This window comes from Protopterus annectens, chromosome 1.part0, assembly GCF_019279795.1.
Source record: "Protopterus annectens isolate FY-2018-M chromosome 1.part0, PAN1.0, whole genome shotgun sequence".
In the NCBI taxonomy this organism is placed as follows: Eukaryota; Metazoa; Chordata; order Ceratodontiformes; family Protopteridae; genus Protopterus; species Protopterus annectens.
In genome coordinates, this window is record NC_056725.1 from 14,279,398 (window position 1) to 14,285,397 (window position 6,000).

Sequence of the window (6,000 nt, forward strand, 5' to 3'; positions counted from 1 at the left end):
CCATCTGAAAATAGAGGCAGCTTTTCTTGACTACCATACCAATTATATTCTTGAATTTCTGAGTCCCTTATTTTCTTTGGAAGTGGTTCTAAATGTAATGCAAATAACAAAGGGGAAAGAGGACACACCTGCCTGGTTTCTCTGCTCAAGCAGAAATTATCAGCGAGGATCCCACTCACTTTAATTTTTTACCTCCGACCCCTCATATATCCTCCTAATCAACCTTATATTTTTTTTCAGGAAACACAAATGCTTCCATTACCCTCCTCATAAAGTCCCAGGTTACTCTGTCAAATGCTTTCTCTGCATCAAGACCCACCAACAACAATGGCATTTTCTTACATTCTGTTCCCTCTGGATCATCAGTGTTCTGTTAAATGTTGTCAAATGCTTGCCTCCCTCCACAAAACCACATTGATACATATTTATTAATTTTGGCATTACTGTTGTGATTATTTAGCCATTATAGACATGAACACTTTATAATCATTTAGTATTGAAATGGGCCTGTATGAAGCTGGGTCTGATGGATCTTTACTCTCTCTAGGTATTACAGCTACGTAAAAAATGGACTGAGCACTGAGTTCACTCTGACAACAATATGAAAATACCAAAATTAAAAGATAAAGAAGTTGCAGAGTTCCACGACAGGTTTACCTTTTATTGTATGATAAAAAAGAAGTAAGCGCTTTCACGATCTGCCCAGATCGCTTCTTCAGACTGTATTACAATGACACACTATTAAACCAAACATTTTAAAGGTTTGATCATTAACACATTGCAATTAATTAGTGTTAATTATCTAATTTAAGGCATAGTAATTATGTATAAATTATTTAAAAGATTTATTCAATAAAAGTTTAAAAACACAAAGCTTCATTACTTGTCATTGACATTGCATCGCATTAACTTCTGCTATATTTAAATCAAGTATATATAAAAAACAGCAAAAGTAAAACATCTCCAAAATTAAACATAAAAATATCAAACAGGGCATTTTCATATAGAAGTATATATATATATATATATATATATATATATATATATATATATATATATATATATATATATATATATATATATGTGTTGTTCTAATATGATAGACCTCCTATCTAAACTAAAACCTTGGCAGTCTTGATCGAAAGGGGGATAAAGGGTGTATATGAATTCACACTTAAAATCAATAAAAGTAAAATACCTAAAACAGAAGCAGCATATTGTAAGATGAAATATGGAATTTGATTAAATAAAATCATGGAAAAGTATAAGTATCTATTTAGTGCTTCAAATGTCGTGCCCTTAGGAAGGGTTTGAGTGATACTGCGTCGTTTATCCCTGGATATTTATCAGCATTCAATTTTATTATCCATTTTTGTTCAGATTCTTCCATTTTATTTTTTATATCACCTCCTCTTAAGCCTTCCTTTACTACCTCTAGCACAAAGAATTTAAAGTTATGATGCTTACCTTCTTTTTGAACATGTTTAGCTAAAGCATTTGTCTCTTTACCTGTTACAATATCTCTCGTATGTTCTAAAATTCGTTCTTTCAGCATCCTATTTGTTTTACCTATATAATATGCTTTACATATTTGACAAAAACTAAAATATACTATATTATTAGTTCTGCAATCTGCATATAAATTTGCTTCTATTTTGAATTTATTTACTGGATGAATAAAAGTAGCACAGGAAAAAATATATCTACATGCTGTGCATCTTCTACAGGGGTAGGTACCTTTCCTCTGTGATGTAACTTCATGTATAGTTTTGTATGATTTATAACATAACTGCCTTTTTAAACATGTTCAAAAAGAAGGTAAGCATCATTAATTTATTCCCGAATACCTAAACATTGACACCTATACCGTGAACTATGAAAATCCCAAATGCACTAAACTGCGAAAAAAAAATATCGAACTATCATAGTCAGCCAACCCCACCACCCGCTACATACTACCTACCCAAAAAAAATAAATAAACCACACACATACACTAACCAAACCCTACTTCTAACCTAAGATAAAGTACCAAAATCCTACCTCTAACCCTCCACTAAACCCCACATACTCAAATAACTATGCACTATCCTTAACCCCTCCCTAACCCTAAGTTCCGTAACTACCGCACAAGTCCCCTACACACATACACCCAAACAAAGTAAATAATCCACATACATACATTTAACAAAAACCCTGCCTCCAACACTACACTAAACCCCACATACACAACTATCTATGCACTATCCTTAACCCCTCCCTAACCCTAAGGTCCGTAACTACCGCACACTTCCCCTACAGACATACACCCAAACAAAATAAACAATACACATACATACACTTAAAATAACCCTACTTCTAACACTACACTAAACCTTACATACATTATCTATCTATACACTTACCTTAACCCAAATCCTAACACTAAAGTCCTATCTATCGCACACTTACCTTATGGAGCTATACCGCAGATGGGCCAACCAAAACAAATCAACATTTCGGAATTTGCGGTTTTGTACGTTCAGGATTTCAATACTTTGCGCAATATGTGTTGACATCTTCGTATTCGCTCATATGGTTTTTCGCGTTTGTAATATACACCCAACAGGGCCAGGACAGACCCTCATGAATGGAAACTGAATCGGAGGGTCTTCCAAGATTTGATCCCTCTATGGGAAACACCTCAGGTAGACCTTTTGGCCTCCTCTCTGAACAATCAACTGACAAAATTCTCTTCCAGGATTCCAAGCAAGAAGGCCTGGAAGACAGGTGCTTTTTCTTTTCCATGGACATAAATGCTCCTGTATACTTTTCTACCCTTTCTACTGATTTCCAGGGTACTACTGAAGATTCAGAAGGACTTCCAAAAGATTATTTTGGTGACTCCCTTTTTGCCCAGACAACAGTGGTTCTTCCTTTTCCTTTATTTTGGAATTGAACAAGGGCAGCTACCACAAACCTCCTCATAGACTGAATTTACTCACACAAGATCAGGGGTGTTTATTAAATGCCAACCCCAAACAATTGCAACTAACCTCCAGGATGACAGGGTCTTAATACCTTTTAACCATCTGTTTACTGAGGATATGCAGTGGGTATTAATGAAGGCAAGAAACACAGCTACTAGAAAATCATATATTATCAAATGGAAAAAGGTTTTCTAATTGATACCAACAAAAGAATCAGCACCCATTCAATGTTAGTGTTTCTCTGGCTTTATGATATTTGTGAGCTGTGATCCTGTGGTCTGTCTTACATCAAGGTTTCTTAGTTGGCCACTTCAGCATGTCTTCCCATGAATCCCCCTGTTTTAGTGCAGTCTCATGTGAAAATGGTTTTGAAAGTCGTTCTGTAGTAGAAGCCTCCCAGAAAACCAGTGACTGCTCCTTGGGATTTTAATTTTGTGTTAGAGTAGATAACAGTTGCTACATTTCAACCAACTCATCAGGCTGATTTTGAGGTTCTTAACATGGAAAACAGTTTTAGTCATTGCTTTGACTTCTGCAAGAAGACTATGGTGGCTGGTCAACTTTACCTCCTTTTCTTCTGAGATAGGGTTTCTTTGAGAATTAATTCTTCCTTTATGTTTAAAGTGGTATCCACATTTACTGTAAGCCATTCTACTCATGTCCCTGTCTTCTTTCCAGAACCTAAAAATAAAATATGGCAGAAAGGATACTTCTTACCTTGGATGTCCATAGACAATTCATGCACTATCTTGACAAAACAAAATCTTTCATTCCTTCTGAGCAGTTGTTCATTTGTTGTGAAGTTAAGAAGAGGGGACTACCTGTGTTAAAACAGACTATTTCTAAATGTTTGCCTCAGGTTGTTACACTTTGTTGTTCCCACCTCAAAAAAACTAGTCCAGGCAGAGTCAAGGTTCACGCTACCAGGGCCTTCGGTTTATCTATAGGTTTTTGAAAAGGTTCAGACTTGAGAAGACTTCTAAAGGCAGCAATCTTGTCCTCTGTACAAAACACTACAAATTAGATTTCTTCTGCAAGTCCAGGACAGAGTTTTCTAGGACCGTTCTCTAAGAGCTCCTAGACCGTCCTCCTTCCCGTTCTTTATAGGTATGATAATCCAGCTTTGGCTACTGCCCCAGTGATGATAATAAAGAACATGGTACAGTTTTGTAAGTAAACTTACCATTACAGTTGATGTTCAGATGATCACTGCTGCAGTAGTGACTCCCTCCCTCCATTCCCCCTTTATTTTTCTATGCTTTTTATGCCAAGTGTGTGGATATTTATTTATTTATTTATTTTAAATTTTCCTGGCAGTGTACTCTCAGGGCTAAGCCTTCCTTTCTCAGTTGGCATGAAAGCTCTGAAGGCCTTGGCACCCAACCCTAACTTTTATTCAGCTCTGCTTGAGCTGATTAATGGCTTAGGCATGTTGGCAGTGCCCTGAAGCTTTGGAAGCTTTGCAGGATATAACTCATATATCTTAGGCTACTGCAGCAGTGATCATTTGCACATGTACTGTCACAGTAAGTTTACTTATAGCTATTTTTCAGATAAAGGAAGGCATTTACTTTTCAAAGTCTAAACTTGTTTTCAGGGACAGTTTGGGGAACTCCAAAGGAATGTTTGAATCCTCTAGAACATTCCCAATGAATGCCACTTTTTTAAAGAATCTATATTCCCTCAGAGCCCCATGCCAAAGTTGTTTATTAAGGAAGCTACAGAGCTTGTCTCTGGTTCTAGACTTAATTTCCCTTCTCTTATTGTGGAGGAATCAACTGTAGGAGACTCATCAGTCATTCAAGTATACCCTGACTTATCTGCAATGCTTTTTGACTCTCCTTTTTTGTATATTTAGGATGTTCTCTTTTTCCCTCCCATATATTATGATTTGTTAGTGGATGCCATTAGAAGATTAGAGTATAGGCCCTCTTATTTTATTTTATTTATTTATTTTTATTTTATTTATTTATTTTTTTTTGTTGTTAACCGCTAGTCTAACTGGATATTATTTTTTTTTCAGCAGAGGCCGGGAGAAAAACTCCACAAAGACATAGTAACTAATTACATAAGAGAGGAAGTAAAAAGAAGGAAGGCAGTCACAGAGATGAAGGGAAGTGGGAATAGTCGAATACATGGATTCAGTGGGTTAGAGTTTGCTACTCCTACCCCCATGGTATCATAGCTCCAGTGGTCAGTTCCTTCTTCTCTTGCAGCATATTTTTTTTATATCTGTGCCACTGATGTGTTTTGTATCTGTTCTCCCTTCACTTCTGCCATTGGCTATGGCACATGCTTCTGTCATACTGATACTAACTTGTCTGACATTCGTATTTTAAATTCTGACCTTGCTGGCATTAGTGGGCCTGATGCTTTTTTCTGATTCTGTTAATCTTTTCAGTGGTTTCAATGACAGTGTTTCAGGCATCATTTATTTCCACATCTGTTGGCCCAGCAGTGATTATCTTGTCACAAATGTTTCACTTCCCATATAGAGTCCTTTCTATGGGGCCTGCTGTTCAGACAGTAGTCTTTGCACCAAATGCAATGTTATCATGATATTCCCAGCCAGTCTTGCTTCTACTTCCTCCTCCTGCTTTTGCTTTGAAGCATGTATTGAGTAGCTCCCATCCAGTTCCCTCACACTGTCTTAGGAGACCCTTGGTGTCCTTTGAGACAGAGTCATTTCATCTAAGAAGCATGTTATGTGGTACACTTCTAGATGATAAAATGTTTCTTGCAATTGATCAAGGGGGACTCCCTGTGCACTTTCATTCCATCAATACTAAATATTTCCTATTCACTTCACTATTCTTTGTCTTATCTTCATTTTATTTCTCCCTCTCCCACTGAATGTGAATCTGAAGTCGAGGACACTTTGTCATCTAACGTCCCCAATGAGGAATTGTCCTTAGTAGACACAACTGATAAATGAAAGCTTTATTTTTTCAAATGGGAGATTAAAGACATTTCTGACTCCCAGAAAAGGTAATCTGAGCTGCTGAGCTGCTGACTATGGATACCCCTAAGCCT